Here is a 22,672-nt window from a genome sequence, read left to right as displayed (position 1 = left end):
TAAACTGCTCTAGGGGCTTACAGTATCTTAAGCCTCTTAAATTATATTAAAAAAAAAAAAAAAAAGTATTTTGGCAGAATCTACAGTTTGGAAGGATTCAAGGTTAGAAAAAAACCAAACTTGTCTTGTTTGATAGATATTATTGGGAATTAAATGTTTGATAAAATACTGTTTAAATAATTTAAAACTTTTAAATTATAAACTTACATGTATATTTTGCCAGTGTATATTAAAGTAGTTGCTCGTGAACATACACAATAACATATAATAATAATATTAAACTGGAGGAAAATTATATAATTTGTAAACTCACAATTTCCGGGTTTAGGTGTTATTAATTTTGCAACTACTCATCCAATTTTCTTCAAGCTTAAGCTAATTTTTATGTCACAACTACCTCTCCAAAATAAGACAGCTCGACATGTCCATCCTGCTCTTCTACTGAGAAATCAGAGTAAATTTCCTGGTCAGAACGTATGAGGAAAGTACATTTGTTTCCAAACTCAAATAATTCAAAGAGGGATCTGCTGGCATTCTTGAAAATTAAATAAAGAACAACAACAAAAAAGCCCTTTAGGCTGAGACCAAATTGAATAGTTTTCTTCATGCACAATTGAAAGGAGAGATTAAAAGAAAGAAATTGGAAACTTAATGTGACTACAGAGATGGTAATATGCCTACCCTCTCAAACTCATTAGCTACTAAATATTAGTGATTCTTTGGGCATGATGATTTTTGTGACACATGACAAATGTATTGGTCTTTTTTGTGTTTTGTTGTTACTCAAACACTTTTAGAATATACTGGTAAAAGTGCTGCGTAACTGCCCTTACGTGCAAACACACATAGAGTGGATTTTCTGCTTTCCTTCAAACTTCCACAATAAACTACATCTCTCATCTTCCCCATCTGCCTGTCATAAAAGTGTTTGACGAAGAGGCATCAAGTCTTTCCCATGGAAATCTTGTGCCTCCTACAAGAAGGAGCTCTGGTTTTAACAGCACTGGTGTGATATCTGGAGTCTGTCCACATGAACAAATGGGCACCATATGTGGTTGACAGCCACTTCTTTCTATTCCGGCAAAGCCAATTGATTTGAGTACACCAATTTTATATTGGCCTGTTGGGAGCCATCAGACAGTCCTTGATTTTGACAAGTTAATCTGTAAGCAGGTTATGTTCCTACAGAGCAAAGGATAAAGTAGCTACTAACTTCAATCTTTAAGTGGAACTTGCACCAGACACAAGCTGAATCTTTGCTGAACCTTGATAAACTGATTAATTTTTTTAAAACAAACATCTTCTGATTGTTTTGCAGCCCACTGCTCAGTTATAGGAATTGTCAACATGATCAAAACCAGAAAGGGTCCTGGAAATTCTATTTTCAGATGAACCTGGAAACTTGTTTGCCAAAAGAGAATGTGTGTCTGTCTCACAACTCTTTTCTGTATTCAGAGGAGAGGTGGAGGCAAGTTTCCTGATACTGCTTGCAACTTGAAAATTCCACTTTATTTCCATGGACTAGAGAAGTTGTATCATTTTTTGGTTGAAGCATCTGAAAGCCCAAGTGCTGCTGGGCAGTAAGCTAAACCTTTAAAACTATGATTTGCCTTTGAAAAGTTCCTTTTCATGCCACACAGAAGAAAAACCTGCATACAGATATAGTTCTTACATCCAAGCATTGTTTTTTTTAATTATTTTGCATTGTCTTTTCTTTTCAGACCTGTGCCACTTGTTGCATTCTTGCACTTTTGCTCTTCTTGCATATCCATTTGGTGGATTCAGAGCTTACAAGATCTTTGCTGTGGTTGAAAGTCAGGGGACCATTACAAACTCTGGACGTCACTTACAGGGTTCTTAAGATGCATTCTGGGTTGATTTTCTGCATTATTTCCACTTAGATCCCTGCAGCCAGGTCTTCCCTATGCATCTTGCAAGCTTCAACACCCTCTCTAAGCACTTTTTTTTGGTTGCTTCATTGCTCATCTATGAGACCTTGGCACAACTGAACTACAGCCTTTTTTTTTTTTTTTTTTTTTTCCCTGGGAAATGACTGAAAATAGCAGTAATTATGGGGGGAGAAGGGGAATTGTTTTGTGTTTATCATTATTATTTTGTGGATATTTTTGTAACATCTTTTAGAGATTAAGTTCAATTAGGAAACAGATGGCACCAAAATATTGTCAAACATTTCTGATGGGCAGCAAATTACTGACTTAATTATGTAAATAATTAAAATTTATATTTACACCTGATCATCCAATGAGGGTGAAAATACCAATTTCAGGGTTTGTTATGATTGCTGGCTGGGTGTCAACCTGTGAGCAAGCCACTTTGTTTTTTCAGCTTCAGATGTCTCTCTTACATCCTAGAACTGTAAAAAAAAAAAAAAAAAAAAAAAAAAAAGAAAATGGAGAAAGGAAGAATGCATGAAGACTCCCAGCTAAGTTTCTGCCATGAAGGCATTCTCCTGTCTTTAAAAGGAATCCTCGTGTTGGATGAGGGGATGTTGTTATTAGCATGCTTACTGCAGTGACATCCAGAGGTACCAGCTCAGATCAAGCTGGCCTTGTGCAAGAGGCTATACAGAGATATTGTAAGAGATGGTTTTTGCACCGAAGAGCTTATATGGCAAATAAACAGGGCTGACAAGTAGTGAAAAAAAAAAGAAAAAAAAAAAGAGAGAGACTGAGAGGGAGTCAGGCATTTTTATTAAGTTCTGTATTACAGATGCAGAACTGAGGCACAGAAAGATAAAATGTGTGATTCTCATTTGCACTAAATTTGCTTTCCACTACCCTGGCAGCATAAACGGACCATGAAGTGGGTATATATTATATTTACACTCACTTTTCACTTCTCCTGTGATGTTAAAATGCTTCAGCATTAGTGAATATCAAACCCAATATGATTTCTCTAAGATCACAGAGGAAATCGATGCCATTGAACCCATATCTCCTTAGTGCCACTTCAATGCCTTATTTACCTGACATCTTTTCACCCTTTCCTGGGCTGTAATCTTGTATGCACAGCTATACTTAATGCTATTGTTCCTTTTGGGGTTATTAAACCCTTTTTAAAGAACAGCTTTTCTGGGAACCCACAAGGAACCGGGAAAATGAGTCAACTTTTCCTTGTCTTTTTACCTTAGTTTATTTCTCTAGACCATGATGGAGATGGAATAGAGAAGGCTGTAAGGTGCTGGTGTAGATCAGCATGCTGACTTCTAACTTGGCAGTGTTCTAGTTGTCACTCCTCAGGTCCTAGTCTTATTTTCTTCTCCATGATGAAGCTGCTAAAAGCCTTCAGGAACCACAGTTTGCATTGTCTCCATTATTCTATTACTAGCAAAGATATTCCACTGTAGGGCTCAATTTGCCTTCAAAAACCTAATCCACCTCCATTTTTAGGACATGGGTATGCTTCATTTAACCTGCCCCTGGGGGTAAAACAGATATAGTCCTATGGTTCTGATTCTGTGCCATCTTTGAAGGTCAAAATGGGGCTGTTGTGGTTCTTCATATCTTTCATGTTGTGGGTTCTGCAATATTAAGATTTTTATCTTAGCCCTATTTTATCAGCTCTATTCTTCCATCCCTAATTTGGAGCCAGTGGGTTTGGTGAGGGGAGAGGTGATAGGGAGGTCAGACAAATGCTTCTATTGATATCCCTGTAATAAAAAGAGCTTTACTTTCCCTTCTGCTGATAGCAGTCAAAGGAGCTTTGCTTTTGATAAAATTAACCTTGGAGCCAGAAACAACAGGAGCTGCTCTGATTTCATCAGGCCTTCTATCCGAGGAGACATGATCACTTACTAGCAATGAAAAGGGGCATGTCGCCTGCACAAACAACTAATGTAATAGGGCGAATTCTTCCCCTCAGTTCAGTGCAGTGGATCCCACCTCTAACAGTCGCTGTTCAGTTTCTGAGCCTTGTCCTACCACAGGGATGGAGAGAGAAGAAGAAAAACATGATATTCATGTTGGATCATCGGAGATAATGCATGCTGTGCATAGACCTGGTAACTCCCATTTCCATCTTCACGTGGACATGCTTAGACCTCATCTTGGCCCCCTACACTCAACGCGTTTGCTTTGCATGACATCTTTAACAAGACATTTGCTTGAATTCTGTGCACAGCTTAAAGCTACCCATGTGCTGAATTGTTAATTTGGTTCAGGGTCCAAAGGAATATTTGCCCAGGAGGACACTGCTTGGAGAGAAACTGAAAAGGTGACAGCCTTGTCTTGCTGACCATCCTTTGCACTGCTTGGAAACCAGGGATGAATCTGCCTCCTCAATCCTGAAGCCATGGTGTTATCACAAGCTGATTTTACAGTTTAAGTGCTCCCCCAACCAGCCATTTATCAAATGTTTCCAAGCTCTAAATTCCTTATTTAATGTGTTAGTAACCACTTCGAAAAAGTACCTGTGCCCCATAATACTGAAGTACTTCACCATAAAAGATAATGATTATGATTATGATCTGCATAAGCAAAGGCCATTGCTTGGTCTATGCTGATAGTATAAAGGGATTTGCCATACTTCTCCCTCCACTCAGAAATGTTCTCCTGTGCACCCATGGCTGTTAACACCACTCTAAGCTGTCACCACATGTGACTGAAATGACTCATAGACACAGATGTTATTCAAAGGCAGAAATAAAGCCTATTAATTCTTTTGGAGGCTGCTTCCCCATGTGGCCTGAAGACCATGCCTGCGTAGAGCTTTGGTGCTGGGACTGAAAACAGGACACTCCTCAGGGCTGGGCAGGGCTCTGGGGGTTGTGGCACTTACAGAAAGCTGTTAGGAATGGCAGTGCTCCATGGTGTGCTCCCCTTTCCCTGCTGCCTCCTCCTCCTGGGACTGCTGCGGAGGCTTTTTGCAGTCTGTGTGTATGTGAGCTATGGAAACATCACCCAGACTGCTAGCTTCTGAGCCAGTAGGTGTGCTGCGATATGTTGGATCTCGTGCTGTAGGGTGTAATGTTTGGTCAGGCTAAGGGTTGTGCTCAGAGCCTTGCTGTCTCTGTGGACAGTGAGTTTAGATTGAGAAGGACATCACCCGTTGTGCCTCCAGGGTGGCAGGAGAACCTGTGCAGTGTTTTTTTAACCTGTGCTTCTAAATGCCCATGAGCCACGTGCTCTTATCTAAGAAAGTTTTAGTGGAAGAAGCAGAGTCCAAGCACAGTCATCAGCAGACAGAACAGATCCCTGTGCCTGCTCAGCCTTGTCAGAAAATCCCCATCATCCCTCTGCTCTGCACAGATCCTTCCATGCAAACCTAGCTAGCAGAAAATGTCTGCTCCAAAGTTGTGGGTCTCCTTTATCACCTATGACTACATACAGCCTTTGAAAAGGTAGCCAAAGTGATAGTGATCGATCCAAAAAACATGTCTTGTCCCCTCTTGCTTTCTGCTGGAGCAGAGGGATGAGAGGGGCATTTTTATTCCCTGGAGAGGGGAGCTCTACAAAGCACTCCTGGAGGAGGCTTCCAAAGGGCTTCCAGGGGAAATCTCTGCCAATCCACTGCACTGTTGATTAGCAGAGCAGTTTAAGCAGCTAAGGGTAATATATCCTCAGCAGACAGCTGTAAATGCTCATTGTCAATATGTACAAATAAATATTTCAGGTGAAACAGACAAAGACATAATGGCTTGTGTCTGCTCTCAAATACAGTGCGGTATTTCCTGCTTTTTTCTATCTTTGGTTTGTACATTGGTATAATACTGATAAAGCCCTGAAAAAGGGACATCAGGATATAACTGGGAAATAAAACTCCTCTGATTTTTCCCCAGCTCTTCTGCCCTAGCCATATTCTGCTGCATGGCAGCATTACCCGGTGATGAGAGCTTATTCAGAAAAAAGAGTTTCTACTTCTGCCCTGACCATATGGCCTCAAGCAAGTGACATTTGCTCTCTGGCTCTTTCTTTCTTCCCTCCTATTGCTTCTCTTTTCTGGATTTATTTACTTATTTATTTATTTTTAAAGTGCCATCCACTTTGGATGCATCCAAAAATAAAGCCATGTCCAGTGAAGATGCTGACATTTTAAATTTTTTATTTTATTTTTTAATAGAAATGAGGGTTTTTAAGCCCCACACAGCCAATTGCTTACCTACACGGTTGTGTTGTGGGTTGAATAATTAGGCCTACTAACACAGCAGGGGGAGTTGGAGATTCTCAAATTCACTTCCATTTTTCTTGCTCATTTTCAAAGGGAAAAGAAAAAGCCTTTTTCTGTATGGGTGAAAAAATGTTAATATCTTATTTGGTGTTTTACTACACAATTGAGGATTGAAATATGCAGCCACTTCACTGGTTTTAGAATCAAAGCATTCCCTCGATTATGTAGTAGTGTGTGAGAGAATTGAAATTTCCACACGCCCATTCACATCCTAATTGATTCTTCTAACCATAATGCAATTTTTTCCCCTGTATCTTTTGGACAAAGCATTTACAGTGATATTGTTTTGCTGTAAGCCCACACTGTTAAGTTGTTTGCAGTGAGCAGTTGGTTGGAGAAAATCAACAGCAGTAACGTCGTGCTGCTTATATGGTGGGTTCCTGGGAGAGCAACAGCCTGGCTGCTGCTGCCTGGGCTCCTGGGCTAGTCAGGGTTTGGAAAGACTTATGAAGTCCTTAGAAACCACCTGGCCGAATCTTTTTAGAGCAGAAAAGGTGTCATCTCCTAGAAAACCATGATATATGGCAGCCCTCCTTGTAGGGTTGCAGCACAGTATTTTTAGGTCTATCATTTACTCCTGGGACAACTCACACCTCCCTAAAAATATCATGCTTGAAAACAGGTTTTCAGATAATCCACGTCTCAGGTAACTCACATTTAAATGTAAGATGCGCAAAATCAGAGGCAGAGGCAGAGGCACGAATGGGCTAAAGCATGGGAGCTTTTGGGAAAGAAAGAACAAACTATGGTATATCAGGGCTCAGGAAGCTGTCAAACAGAAGGGGCTCTGAAAGCAGAGTGCAGTCGTGGTGCTCTCACTCATGCATAGCAGACTGCAGCAAAATTGCACAGTTTTGGTTGGGCGGTTGGATTAATAGCTAACCTGCTGTTATGTGGTGAGAATATATTTAAATGCAATGAGGTACTCTGGAAAAAGGTTTTTGGTTATAATTCTGACTATAGAAATGTTGAGTTATTCATTAATTCAGAAACCAGCATCTCTTCTATTTATATACACACACCTGTATCTGTATCTTTCTATATATGAACTGCCTTGCAATGGGTTTGATAAAAAAATGCCTGAGTCAGTTGAAGATTTATTAGAGATGTTATGGAATTGTCCTGCTTTCTCTAAACTACTTGTGAGACTGTTATGATTTTCACCTATATTTAAACAGCTTGACTGAAATAAATATGGCCTGATTTTCACCCTGAATGTTTTCTGTGCACAGCGCTGGTCTTTGATGCATACACAAGATAGTAATTAATTTGCAGTTTCATTCACTAAGAGAGACATGAAATGAGAAAGTCTCTAGATAGATAGCAATTACTGTTTTACAGCACACCACAAGATTTTTAAATGGAATGCCATCTCTTTATACAAATTGTTTTCCTAAAGATCAGAGTTGGCCCTTTTACCCTGCTATCTCTTTCTCTGGAGTTTGCCTGGAAAATCTCCTGTGTGATGGGAAGAGGAGGGCCCTGCAGAATGACAATCTGTGTCTTGCTGCACTCAAAGCATTTGTAAACAACTCACAGTGTTTGCTCAGAGGTGTTTTGTTTTGTTTTTTCTTTTTTTTTTAATCCTGCTGTATTTCTGATGAATGCAATGAAATGTGAGGGAAATGAAGGTCTCCTAAGTACATTTTAATTTAGATGAAAAATTATACATTATTATGGCATACTGGTGGTTGTTCTGACATAATTGATTGGGAGGGCCATCCACAAAGAACAGCAGGAAGGCTTGACATTGAGGAGACTACGAAAACTGAATTAACCATTTAAAAGTGTGATGGAAAGCAGCTGGATCCAGTGGCCTGGGCTGGAAAAGAGAAAAACTGAATTTTGGTTCCAGTCGTGCTACTCTCTAGGGGAATCACATGTTTTTTTCTGTGCCTTTGTTTTGCCTCAACAAAATAGCAAGGGAGATTTGTATTATTTCTTGAAGTGGCAAATATGAGACAAACATTGGAAAGAGACTTTTTGCTTCACAGCATCTAAAACATCAGTAATAATTCAGATGGGGGAAAATTCAGCTCCCCTTGTTCCCTATTCCAGCACGGTACCAGGTTGTGCTGCATCCATCGTCTAATCCTCTACAGCTTCTAGTCCAGGCTGGGAGCTGGATGGGTGATTGCAGTCCTGCAGTCTGCCCCAGGGCAAAGTCTGGAGCTGATGGCTTGGGTATTGCTCATTCTGAATCTCTGGGAGATGATTTGCAGAAGCCCTTTAGGTTCAGGGGTCTTGTTCGGCAGCTGTCCTCCCAGTGCTTTACCAGCTGGACATTCATGATGGACACCAAGTAGAAGAAAGGATTTTCATCCAATTGAACAAGTGTTCACATGTAAAATGACTGAGATATCCCTAACTAGTTTTGTCTTTACATTTAAAAGAAACTCTTATATCATTGGCTGTGCAAATGTGTAAAGAGAATAGTCCTTATTTGATGCTGTAGGACAAAACAAATTTCTCGTTGCTATAGCCCATAATCTGTATAACCAGTTACGCACCGAGGACAGTAAGTAATGTGCTCCGTCCCGACCACAAGAAACAATCAACATATACCCTGAAGCATAAGCTTTTATTATCTTTAGGCCATAATTCTGTTTACCCAGCTTATGTTTATGTTACATGTTTGTTACAACACTTTTAACCGCCACTGCCAGATTACATGGCAAAAATGCAACAAAACGTAATGAAAATGAAACAAATAGCCTGTCCAGCCCCTCATCCACCATTACTTCCCAAAAGAACAGCTATTGTGTTTCCTAAGATTTTCCACACACTTATGACGAATGATTTTCCATCCTTCTCCAGGATTTTTTGTTTGTTTGTTTTGTTTTTCACAGATGTAATTATAATTCTTTTCATCTTCCCTGGAGAGACCATCTTATGTTGTAAAGATAGTGTGAAATGGGAGACCTTACATGAGATGTTATTATTGCTACAATGTCATCTGTGTTGCTGTTAATTCCCATCCACAATGTGAAAGCAGCCCCTGGTATATTCTGCTCCTCAGGTTTTTAACCATGAAATAGCAGTGATGGAGAAATAAGTGAATGGACTGGTGTTGGCAACTCCCAAACTGCAGGGATTACGGATTGCAGTGGGCACCCAGAAGATCAAGCTTGTCTTTACAGTGTCTGGTTATACCAGATGCCACCCAAAAGGACAAGATAAAGGGAGTGGGAAAGGGAGAAGAGAGGGGAAAATACTTGTTCCGAATTATTGAAACCAGGACTTTGCATCCACTGTGGATTTTTACTGTGGGCACAAGACGCTTACTCCTGAGATCTCTGTAGCTTGTAAATTTGCATTTTTAATTTAATTTAATTTTATTTTATTTTATTTTATTTTTTACAGAAGCTTGTGTGTTTGTTCTCAGGTTCCTTGTGAGTTTTTCAGGATTTTTCCAGATTTCAGTGGGGTTTAAAACCCTACAGAAATGAATCTTCATAGGGTATTTTGAGAGAGCGGTGTCACTGATGTATCAGATATTGTTAGGAATTGCAGAGATAGAAGCAAAAGTGGAAAATAATGGGAACTTGAGAGAAAAAGCTAGCTTTGGGAAGAGTTTTGGGCAAGTCATTCAGATTACTTTAAACTGCCTTCCCTGTGCTGCTGAAACACTCAGCGCTTATCTGCCTGCAGGAAATCCTGCGATCCAGAGGATGCTGTGAAATCAAAATGTTTCTTCTAATTGTTTGTTAGGACAGAGGGGGATATATCTCACCTGGAATTGTGTAAACCAAGGCAATAGTCAGCTTTGGCTTATTCAGATCCTTATGAAATTTTTGCCATAAACCTTTTCTGAGCTGAGTTACAGGATGCATTTCTCTGACTGCAACGGATTTATGCTATCTCCAGAGAACCAGATGAAAGTTCACACCCTACATGGTCCTCTTGGGCAAGAAAAAGAGACAGCACTGAAGAATATATTTTGAGACAATTTTGAAGAGACCATTACTGAGTTCTGCCTAGTGCAGGCATTAGTACCTGCTCAATGGGTCTCAAAGCAAGCCCTTAAAAATGTGTAAAAATGTCCCATCTTGACATGAAATGATGGGGTTTTCACACTGCTGCCAATAAAAGAGGGCTGGCAAAAAAGCTATGTATATCTTACACTGTCAGAATAAGATTAAATGGTCTTTATCCGATGCATGAGATGTATGCTGCTTGCTCTTCCCTGGGCTAAATGTCATCCCCATGAGAACAAATGCTCTGCCTCACCTCTGCATTTCATAACTGAATGCATGTATAATAATTACTTCTTTCAGACTGCAAGTGTCCAGTTTCCTTAAGCTCTCCTCATCAGCATTAGTCTCCTTAACCTTTTTATTTTGAGTTCCTATGAGCTGCCTCTCTGTTCCTCCACCCTGTTTTTTTGAAATATAGATGTGTATAATAAAGCACTGAGCTCCAACTGAACACACTCTTCCAATTAAAGCCCTACCAGAGCACAGCTGAGTGGAATAATTGCCTCTCTTGTTTTACATAGAATACTCTATTAGCAGTTTGATCTGGGACTCAGCATTCACCCAGAATATTTGGTCTTTTCTTTTCTTTTCTTATTTTTTTCAGCCCTCAGCAGCACATGAAAAGACAAGAGTAGGCTCTGCCAGGCCAAGTCTCTGAGACTCCAACAAGCTGTTGGTAACAGGCAACACGGTCTATCTGTTTCATCTTTTCCATTCCTCTTGTTTTTTGGGGAATTTTGCATCTACTTATTTTATTGCCTTTACATCTTTATGCCCATGGAAGGTATATTTTTTTTCCTTGAGCCTTCCACTTAGTTGCAGCATAATGCGTAATGCAGTGCACAAGATGAAAACTGTTATCTGATTTGAGTTTAATGTTTGAAAGTCCTCAAGCTGGTTTATCTAAAGATACTCCCAGTATAATTGTATATTTAGAATTCAGCTGCAGTGTAATAGGGCAAGTGCTCTGTGTTCTATCTGGAATTACAGAAGATACTATTTATTTTTAAGCAAATAGGTATGGGGAAAAAAAAGGGAAAAATATTACAACATAGGAAAATGTATTCAACCAAATGTCAGAAAAACTACCCTGGGGTTTGATGTATGATGGAATTAGATTGGATTTAAGGGCAGTGAATAGGAGGAAAATCAGCAGTCTGGAGAGATGAGGATTAAAATTCAACAGTAATGGAAAGACTTTAGACAGCTCTAATCAAGGAATCAACCCTTTTGGGCTAGGTGCTGTACATAAACGTGGTACAAAGTTTCACAGTCATCCTGGGATTTGAGTCTAGCTCCTGTATGTATTTCCCCTTAGATGCATTTTAAAGCCACTTTATTAATATAATGAAAGCAAATTACTTAAATGATTTGACTGGTTTCAGAGGATCTAAGTCAATTGACTCTAAGCGGAATTGTCGTTGTGCTGGTTTAGGATCTATTAATATGATCTTCAAATCGCAGCCTGAGCGTACTGTTGCTATGAAAAGTATTTACAGCCTCTAGCTCAAATACACAGAGAAAACATGGCACAGAAGTAAAACAAATAAATCATAAAGACAAAGAAAGAGGAGAACGGAAGCTCCACTATGTCATTTTATTGGGGGAACTGAAACACAGGGAGATTAATGGTTTCATTTGAAGCTACAGCACAGTCTGTGACAGGATCAGGAACAGAATCCAGGTCTGTTGTTGAAAATTGGATTTTTGATGAAAAACTTCATGCGCTCTCTAAAAAAAAATTAGGAAAATTTCACCTCACCTCCGCAAGAAGTACCTTCCAAGAGAGGTGGGAACTTGGAGGCAGAGGGACGAGGGCTCTGAGCTCACATCAGCTTCTCTCTGCCTGCTTTCACTTCATAAAGGGACTCATTCCAGCTCTGAATTTGGCGGCTAGCTGATGAAGCTAATACCTGAGGGCCAAAGCCAGAATGACAGGCCAGGAGGTATTTCACAAAAAGTTTCTATGAAGAGAATTATATTAAACTGCTGTGAAATTTTATGTCTTTTTGCTAGAGAATATCAGCCCTTGTTCAAATGATTTTTTTTTTCTGAGATTTAACATTTGCATAGATGAAGACCACTTCTCATATAAAACTGTGAAAGTCTCTTAATTTCACACCTGTCAATACTGAACCACCATCTTACGAAGATTTTACTAGAGAGAAGGAAAAGGAAAAAACAACAAAAAAACACTTTTTCAATAAAGCTTTTGCAGCAGTTCTCAGGCAGCCGTGAAATGTCCTGGGGTATAATTAAGAAAAAACCCTTCGTGACATTTTGGGGGGAAAATATATATTCAACTCTGCTCACACAGTTCCAGAAAGGAAATTAATTCTACATAAAATGGTAGCCTCCTTAGACTTAGTAATGAGAACAACTGTCTGCTACAGAAAGACTGAAATAACAATGAGGGTTGGTGCTATTTTAATAGACCTGCCTTGCTATTCTGTTCTGGAGACAGGGAAAAAAAAATGGGGAGGGGGCTGAAAAGCTCCTGAACGGAAGAAGCCACACAAACCTCCATGGCTGGCAGAGATCTGCCTTCATGGCAGCCTCTTTCCTGCAGAAGCAAAGAACAGACGAAGAAGATCTGCCAGAACTGCCCCCTGCTAAATGCTGAGCTGCTCTACAGCCTCTGCCACCAAACCTTGCTGTTGTGCTCTCCCACCCTCCACCATCCTGCCTTCCTCTGCATCCTCGTTACAGAAAAACCTTCACCTCTACTTTGCCACAGCCAGTGGACTCTGAAACATGCCTGTGTACATGGGCACTGACATGTCTACTACACACACGTATTTGCTCTCAGTGAATATTTGCTATTTTTTTCCTGCAGAAATCATTTCACTGCTGAATAGTCACTGGGATTTTTTCATACACTTCTGTTTTGCAGTAGCAAGGGCATAAAGGTGCCAATGGAAAATTGCTTTGGTACCTTGAACTGTAAATGATGCTGTTTTCATGATTCATCAAATCTGTCTGAAGCAGAGGTGGCATGTCAGCAGGGCTAGGCAAAGTTTAGAACATAATAGGGCCCAAGAGGTGAGAGACATGTCTTTCATTTCAGTGGAGCATCTTTGAAGTGACTGCTGGAAATAATTAGGTTCCTTGATTTCCATTGCCATTTGGTGCTCTTCACGCTAATCAGAATAACTGTGCATTTGCATGAACTGGAGGGAATAGAAGTATTTCTTATTAGAAAGAGCCTCTAACAAAGATAAAGGTCTCCTGGCTTCAGAATGCGAAGTCCCTGCAATTCTACACCACACTTCATATCTGGCAAAAAAATGAGGTGGAAAATGTATATTTAATATTTATTAAAGAGCCTCAGATCTTTATAATCTTTAAACTTTGGTCCCGTTAAGTATTCCAAACTCTTTTTATTTATTAATAAATGTTTCATTCTGTCTCTTCCAAAACCTGAATGAAGCTCTTAGGTCACACTGCCTGTGAGATGAATCACAGAGGGGAAAATGAATAAAATCAGATTTCTAATCACTTTGAAAGATTCTTTAAGGACTTTAGGGGTCCAGTGTTTAAAGAAGGGAGTGGGAGTTGTGAAGTCTGACCTTTCGCTTCCAAACTCAGCATTAATTTATAGTTCTTTTATGATCCTGAGCACATCAGCTTCACCTCTCTGTATCTCATTTTATCTATATGTAGAATTAGAAGAGCAAAAATATGACCCTATTTTACAAAGGTGTTACAGGTCTTAATAAATTTCTGATATTAAAGTGCTGGGAAAGCTTTGCTTTATAAAATATAGGGTATGTTTTCAAAAGAGCTCAGCTTTTATTTAGGCACCTCTGCAGGAACCTGGGCATTGAGGGCATCTTATGTCCCGAGTCTTTGCAAATATCAGGTTATGAGAATCACAGCATTCTCTGTAGGAAGATGAGCTTTTAAAGCAGTCCAGATTTTCCTTATATGCCAAAATTGGAAGCAACCTCCTTTGAAAATCTGTCCCTAATTTGAGAAAATTGAATGTAGGGGAATCCAGCCCTGAGATCACTTGATCTTCTGAGTGAAAATAATTTGAAAAGGGACTTTTCATAGGCCTTTAAGTATATGGAGGACTCCTGTTCTCACTGAGGACAGTGGGAGTTTGGCCATGGATTTCTAAGGAGCCAGGGTGTTGCCTGCATGGGGTATTTTACGGAACATGTTTTAACACTAACGTTAGATGAGAAAACTTGGTGAGAAAGAGAGGGCAAGTAGCATTTTTCTTGACAGTTAATGAGGCCTCCTTTGCTTTTGATTTACGTATTTCCTTACATGTACATTACTCTTTCTGTCAATAATTGTTTCTGAAAGATGATACTAAATGTTCATTTCAATTATTTAAAGCAAAGAGAGAAAAAAAAATGACAGAGTGACTGAAGGACTGAAATTCTGCTCTTGGTATCTGCAGAATACATTGTTCTTGCCCTTTTCTGATATCCTCCTTATTTGCCTTATTCCAGCCTTTCCTGTGGTGTGGAATTGTCCAACTAGGGCAAATTTTGCAGTGTATTTTTATCCCATGAACCTCCTGTGGCTCCTTGGCTGTAGCCAGGGAAATAGCCGTGCTGGCTTCAGAGCAATCTGAATGAAGTCTTCTCCACCAAAAGCTGGTACCAGGGCTTCTACCTCCTGCCACCCTTTCAGGACCACTCACGTAGCTGCTAACCCACTGAAGACTGCAGAACTTTTACAGACCAGACACAGCCAGCCTTCAGGAAGTTTGGGCACAAAAATCAATATTTGTTTGTTTTTTATTCTGGAGAATGCAATCCTTTTTAAAAGGAGGGTTTCTCAGCAATGCTCTATTACCCATCCAGGTCTCTGTCTCCTTCAATATACTCTGGAGCTCATCTGAACATGGATTCTTAAAAAAATGCTGGTATTTGGGGAGAAAGATATTTATCTTGGAAATCTAGGAATTCCACTGGAATTCACAGTTTTTCCAAATTTTTACTGAATAAATATATGCCTTTGGGTACCTTACAAGGTGGAGAAAACACTTTCAATGATCTGTAATTCTGTACTGGAGGATGAATGGAGGATTCTATGATCTATTGGAAGAATCCAGTCATCCTTGTAGAGCTGTGAGGTACATGAGCATGTAGTAGACTTGAGACAGAACTGTACACCATGAATGTGAGGTTCATCTTGTCTTGCTTTACTTTTGTAAAAATCTGTTTTATCTAATCTAACTTCCTAAGATTCCTTTATAGTCAATGGAGATACAGACAGTTTTGCCAACAAGGGTGTATAAAATAAGATGAACGGTACATTAATACTAAAAAGAACCCAGACAACTACTTTTAACAATTCACATAAATTCAGGTTACTGAGGTGAAATGTGTTACGTGGTAACTGTAGCAATTGTCATCTTGTTTGACAATTTGTATGCTACATTACAGCATCTGTTTTCACCAAACCCAAGTGCTGGTGGCTGACTCTGGGTGGCTGCCTTTTAAGCTCATTTAATGTTTATTTTGTGATGCTTCTTTAGAAATAAAAGGCTGACGACTTCTTGTCCATAATTAATCTCTTATTAGGCTTACAGTTTGTGGGAGAAGAAGCCATATATTGTCTCCAGACCCATTACGTTCAATGATTACTGGAGGGAATCTGTTTGGCTGCCTGAAATCACCTATTCATGATCTACGATTTCTCCTTCCAAATTCAACTTGATCTACAGCTGACATAAAGATGACAAATTAGTCACAGCTCTGGTTCTCCTGGTGCAGACAGACTTAGGAAAGAACCAGTTCGGCCTAGTCTGTGACCATTTTTCAATGTTTGATTATTTGAATTCAGAAAGTGTTCTCTTCCTTTCCCCACCTTGTTTTTTTTTGTTTGTTTGTTTTTTTTTTGAGGTACAGAATGTCTGTGCAGATGCTGTTGCTTTCTGCTTGCTGCAGAGATGTACTCCAAAGTGGGACTTTCTGTGCTCTTCTGACTGTTCTTCAGAATTTGTCATGAATTCTTCATAGGGAGTGGCATATTGTCCTCCCAAATCCTATAACAGATGAGAAAACCTTCTCCAATAGTCTTTGGCAGAACTGTCAATTTACTTCAGAAATATATAAGGACAGATAATAAAAATAAAGTTTCATTCAAAGCAGGAAAATTGTATGCTAAACATACCCTTTCCTTTCCACAACCTGAAAGTGAAAAAATACATCGCTCCAAACTCTCATGCAGTGACACTGAAATTTTAGGAGTATTGAAGTTGTTGCTAGTGAACTGCATGGGGCTGTCTTGAAAGCAGCGTCCGTTCACTGAGCAGCCTGAGGGAGAAAGCCTTCTCCTGCTAATTTTATTCATCTGAAGATAGAACAAAAAACACAGCGAAAAGAGAACAAAGCTTCTGAAGGTCCCTCCACATTTTCATTTGGAAACAAAACATTTATAAACTTTTGCTTTAATTCCCTTAGATCCTAGTTACAATTTTTGACTACTTTTTAAATGCAGAAAATGTAGCTAAATTCAAAGGCACAGTGGGAAAAATACATAAGCCTGAACCATAGTGGTTATAGTTTTTAGTAAACAGTTTTCTTCTTGCCACCAGTGTAAGACATCCATGGTTGAATTTAACCTAGTGGCTGCTTAAAGGCAATTAAGACCTCTTGATCTCCATAAGCTGATTCCTCAATTACTTACCATTTTGGAATTAAAGACAGGGAAACAAAACAGCTTTGTTAATTAAGTAGGAAAAATCCTTCTCTTGACCTGGGCAGGTGCTAAGATGTAGGCTTCTTCTGAACACCTGCAGGATGTCTTCAGTAGATTTATGAGTTACAAGACAGATTTTCAACTGCTAAGGAGTGCAGTTTGATTTATCAAGGTGGATGATTCCCTTACCCCAGGGAATCTCATTTTCTTACAGGTGGACTTTTCTCTTTACAGGTAATGTTTTCTTGCTAAAGACAGATTGCTGAAGACTGTTACATATCCCAGTGGAGAGAGGCATCATCAGGGTGGGCTGAAAATAATACTAAGATTAGCCATGTCTCTGACAAACTAGGTACAGATCCCAGTTAACAGCAAGCTTTCCGGTTGACAGCAAAATATGATTTTAATTCCCCATGAATGGAAGTTAAGTTTCTAGTTCTTATGTTCATGCATGCTGCTGGGGATTGGGTGTTCCATGACTGGAAGACATAAGCTCAAGAAGTGGGACTCTGGCTCAACACCAGGTTGCAGTTTTGCCAGATTCATTTTTCTGAAAGAACCAGGTTGTGTGGATATACATCAGGAAGGGAAGGTTTTGTTAAATGCTCTGATCCACATCCATTTGCACTATCAAAGCTGCACAAGTTTGATTTTGAGCATGGGCTCTCCTATTTCAGTGAAATAGAAGAGACCAAGTCAAATTATTAGCCACAACTTGCTGACATCTTACCTCTCCCAGGACTAATTCTCACTTGGAAAAAAAGCACTGAGCTGCTCCGATTTCTCAGTGGTTGCTCCCTATAACATAGATGCAATTCTTGCTCATTTGGGACCAGATCTGTGTGCACTTGCAGCGAGGTAGCTTGCAGGGTCAACAACCCCAGGTCTCAAGACAAGGGAACAACATGCATCATCTTTTTCAATGCCTACACTGCCCTGTAATAATAAAGGACCTAAAGCTCTTTTCTTCCTCTGACCTATTTTGGGAGAAATTTGGATCCAAGGTGATGTGCATGGGAAAAACTCCCAACGCATTTCCAAAATCAGAGAATACAGTTGTTCTTAGATGATGTGGGGTACTTAAAATGCAGGATAAAATTATATTCAGTGCAGATGGCCTTCCTGAGGGGTTCAGTTAGTCCTGTGATTGTGCTGTGGCTTTATAGCTGAGACTGCGTTTTTGTCCTGGGTGTGTGAGTGCTTATGGCATGTAACACGCATGCACCTTGCTAGCTGGGATTAACTAAAAACCTGGAATTTCCTGTGGAAAGCAATGTGGCCAGCTGAGGGCAGACTTTGTACGTGACCTAAATGTCCTCCTTCACTCACTCATGAATTTCATCCGCAAAACTCCTCCATGAGATGGGGAAGTGCTATTGCCACCTCCTCACAGATGGGGAACGGAGACACGGAGAGACTCCCTGACTTGCCTAAAATCATAATTGCGGCTTGCGGGGATCAGAGGAGGTGGCAGCTGAAGAAGGAATTGATCACAAGCTTTCTGATAGCACTCTGATGATTAGAATAGCCTGCTTTATCTGGAGATAGGTGTAATTCCACTCTTTTTACCCAGCCTTTTGTCTGTCTTGTCTTCTGAGATAGCGGGCTTTTTAGAATAGGTACCATCTGATATTTTATATAGCACTTAGCAAAATATAGTCCCAATCTCACTGGGCCTCTGAGGCATTACCATAATCGGTGCATTAGGGGTCATTTTTTTCAGACAGAGATTTGAAAATAACTTTGAGTCATCTTTTGTAATGAAAGTTTTCACTTGCCATTCTCTGGAGAGGAGGTGGAGAAGGGGAATTTACGTTTTCTCTCTCACCCATGCAGTGCTGCATATCTATACTGAATCTAGAAGATGTAAATCCCCAGCTCCCCCAGAAGTGCAGCCTTCTGGGTATTTTAGAGGAGGGAAAAAAGAAAAAAAAAAAAAAAAAGAATTGTTTTGAAAGAGCCAAGATATTTAGCTTTGAAAATTAGCTACTCAGCAGGCCAGCATTAAAATTAATTTAATGGAGTGTAAATTAACATACTTGACACTTTTTTGATCATTTTTCATAGACAGTGCTGACCAATGGATATAAAAGCTTTCTCCCCCATGAGATTAGGACAAGAAAACTCACAAATTTACCACTCCCACCCCATGGGGTTCTTTCCTTTTCAGGAGTCAATGTAATACATCAAATTTAAGTCTTTAGACATTAAGCATTGGCATGAGCCTTTGCATATAATAAACCAACTTTTCAAAAACTGTTTCATTCACTGACACTGGAAATGTGCAAGGAATTTTCCTTTCAGATACACTGTAGAAGTTAATTAAGTTCACTCAGAGTTTATAGCAAGGATTCTCTAAAAAGTACAGAGGAATATTTATATCCTAGTCCAAAAATGCAACATGGTGAAACTTTTGATATGTTGATAAGCGATAAGAATGTCATTTGAGGTTTATTTTTTTAATAATAATTTAATTGTCATTGTAAAATGTCTCATAGTTGGGACAGATTAAATTGCCACAAAACCCATTACTGAAATTCATAACCCCCCATAAATGTAAAGTGTTTGCTGCTGTGCCATAAATAACTGCACTCGTTCCAGGAAAATGAGGTACAGGAAATAAATTAACAAAATCCAAACACATAGGACATTAGGTTGCAACAATTTGCTGTAGAGGTTGCTGACGGGAATTCAGCTGAGCCCAGAGGAGAGTCAAATTCAATGATTAATTATGGTCTCAGTAAATCATGCCCCCTCTGTGTGTTTTGCCATATTGACGTGGTTCAAAGATTATTTCAGAGTCCAGTTCAATAGCACTGGTAAAGTATGTACATTTCAGATGTCATTATACTTGAAAAGGTCTGAAGAGCACAATATTTCTCCAAAGACATGTAGGATCCACTCATGGTTAAATGAAAGGAGGTAAATCAATTCGTGTTAGTCTTATGCAAAAGGCTCTGAGTCTGATTTTCCATCATTTGCACCTTGGGTGGTCAGTTTAACTTGGTCTTGGTGGGGGTGAAAATGCAGTAACATTTCAGAACTTTCCATCAGTTTAAATGACCACACAAGGCTCAGACCTCTGGCAAGTAGAGCTTTTAGCTGGAGTGTGGCATCAGCCTGGGAAAGGAATCAGGTTACAATGATGCTTGCTGGAAAGAAGATGGGAAGGCTGGGGAGGGACGTAGCGGGTGGGAAAAAGAGGTTTTAAACAACTTAATTGTCACACAGAAATGGCATCTGTAGTAAACATATTGAGCTGATAAACAATGCAGCTGCTACAGATTTCACACAGAGAAGTAAATGCCGTGGCCATATGCAATTCATTACCTGCGTTAATTAGGGAATAAAAAAAAAAAAAAAAAAAAGGAAGAAATTGTAGGAAAAGGGGACAAATTGGATCACCAGAGAGAATGTGTGTCTGCGGACTGCACATCTGTCCTATGCCAAGACCATGCACATGTTCCTCTGCTCTCTCTTCTGGCCAAGGCAAGGAAGGTGCCAGCACCTTTCCTGCCCTTGGACAATACACAGGGCCTGCCACTAAATTGTTAGCATCTGCAGGAAAAATAAATAAAAACGATGGAAGACAAGAAAGTGATGGGAAATGAATTTTCAAATGCCCATTCTGGACACATTCCATTTTTCCAGCCACATTCCTCTCCACTGACCTGCAGTAAAATCCCACCAGTTTGAATCAAAATAAAGCCTCTCCTTACGCTTCTTGGCTTACAGCGTATCCACCAAAATGTGGCTGGTCCCTGGTTTTGAAGCTGGAATAGACTCCAGCACTGATTACAGGCACCGAAGGCACTTTGGAGTATGGAGTGCTCCTGGGATGGGGCATTGCTGCTTTGCAGCCAATTACCACCTGAACCCACCACCATAGGCTCCCTACCACATTTAACGAAAGCAGCAGGAGCCCACCTTGAAGAGACTTCGGATCCACTCCTGCAGACATGAAATAAAACTAAAGATTCCTTATTAGCAAGCTGGAAAGTCACAGACAGCCCCTGAAAAATAAAAAGTTACAAAAAACTCTCAGCTTTTAGGTAGGATTTCATGTTAGTATTGTAAATTAATGTAAATGTCACTTTAAAAGAGAATACTGAATAAAAACCTAATAAAGCCGCACAGCACTGCAGGGGTGGTGAGTAAATTGAGGGAATATTTGATTAGATTTCAAATGCTGCTCTTTAATTTGTATGCTCTCACTTATTTCCCCCCTGCCCCTCCCCACGCTTTCCTCATCCATTATATCTGTTGGTGCACAGTGAATTTTGCAGCCCTACCTAAAAGGTCTCTTGCTGCTGTACGAAGCCCACATCAGCTGGCACTTAGGTGGTGACAGCTTCCTCCAGAGCCTGCCCCACAGCAGAGGGGGAGACAGGCCGGTTCCCTTCCAGTTATGCTCTGTTTGTGCCTCTTAACCACATCAGCAACGGGATCTTTTCAACCCCATGCCCTTCACATGATGAAAATCGGAGTGGTTGCAGCCTGCCTGCCTGCAGCCACAGGGAAGGCAGGTCAGAGGAGGATGCTCCTCACGGCTGCTGCGTCTCCCTCCTTGCAGCAAAGCTCTAGTAAGATTAAGCAAGGCCGTTAGCTTTCAGGGGAAAGTGCGTCAGTAAAGACCTGCAGACCTGCAGAAACAAATGAAGTGCAATCCCAAAAGAGGGATGCTTCTGGATTAAATCAAATCAAGAAATGCTGGGAAATTGAATGAAGGGACTTAGTGAAAGCTCCTGTGTGTTGGCTGTCTGTGGCTCCAGCAGTGCCAGTGACCTGTTACTGGTACCAGTGTTGTGGTCCAGGATCTGGGACAGCCCCCAGAAGTCTGATCATGTGGGCTCAGGGTTTCCTCTCCTGACCACCAGAACTTTCCAGTGATTTGGGACCCCCTGGTATTACAGTGCCAAGAAAGGAATGCAAAGACTCCTGGTAGGGACGTGCTGTCCTGCCTTTAAAAGCTCTTACCCTGGCAGAGAGATCTGCTCTGGTTTAGCAACAGCAACCCTGTTGTAGAGATAATGATCTGAAATCTCTCTGGCCTTTAGCTACTTCTCTTTTGCCTCAGTGAACTGCTATTGTGGAATCACTGCCACTGCAGACCGGGCTCCTCTGTGCCAGTTAGGCTCTTATCTTCCTTCCGTGAGCTTTGGCCAGACTTGCAGAAGAAATGTGCTTAAAGGCTCTCCTTCTGTCTCAGCCAGAGTGTTATCTGGCATCACTGAGCCTTTGCTACTCTCTTCTCAGGTGGCGTCAGTCACGTCCTTGCAGTTTGAAGCTAGAAACTATCTCCTTCATCCCTCTACATATTATTTCTTGAGTTGAGCAAAGATTGACCTCTCCATGTCCTTTCTATTCCCCTGCTGCTTAACAGACTGGCAGGAAGTGATGGACTCTGCTTTTCTCTTAGAGATCTGAGGGCCAGCCACAGTGTGTCAATCAGCCTGAGCTGTCTAGCTATCTGTTCGTGCTTGCTCAGATAATAATACTAACAGCAACATGCTTGTGTTTCTCAGCCCCTACCTCATAACATTTTCAACATTTTCAAATGCATCCCTTCCAGGAAGGCAGGAAACAGTGGGATGGTGGAGATGAGACTAGTCAAGGTGAGGTTTCTTAGCAGTATTTCATTATTCCCTACTATTTTTCTCCACCACCAGAAAGTGGTGAAGTAGCATGTAAGAGTGCCTTCAAAATCAGGCTGACAGTAGCTAAAATTGCACCCTGATGAGTGGAAAAGCAAGCAAAGATGGAGGAAACTCCCATTAGGAAAATACTCGGTCTTAATGAGCCAGCAAACTTGCTTCCCTTTCTACCAAACAGTAACTGTGTGCGCC

This window comes from Cygnus olor, chromosome 19 (genome assembly GCF_009769625.2).
Source record: "Cygnus olor isolate bCygOlo1 chromosome 19, bCygOlo1.pri.v2, whole genome shotgun sequence".
Classification (NCBI taxonomy): Eukaryota; Metazoa; Chordata; class Aves; order Anseriformes; family Anatidae; genus Cygnus; species Cygnus olor.
The sequence above is the reverse complement of the archived record's forward strand: the minus strand, read 5'-3'. Positions refer to the sequence as shown.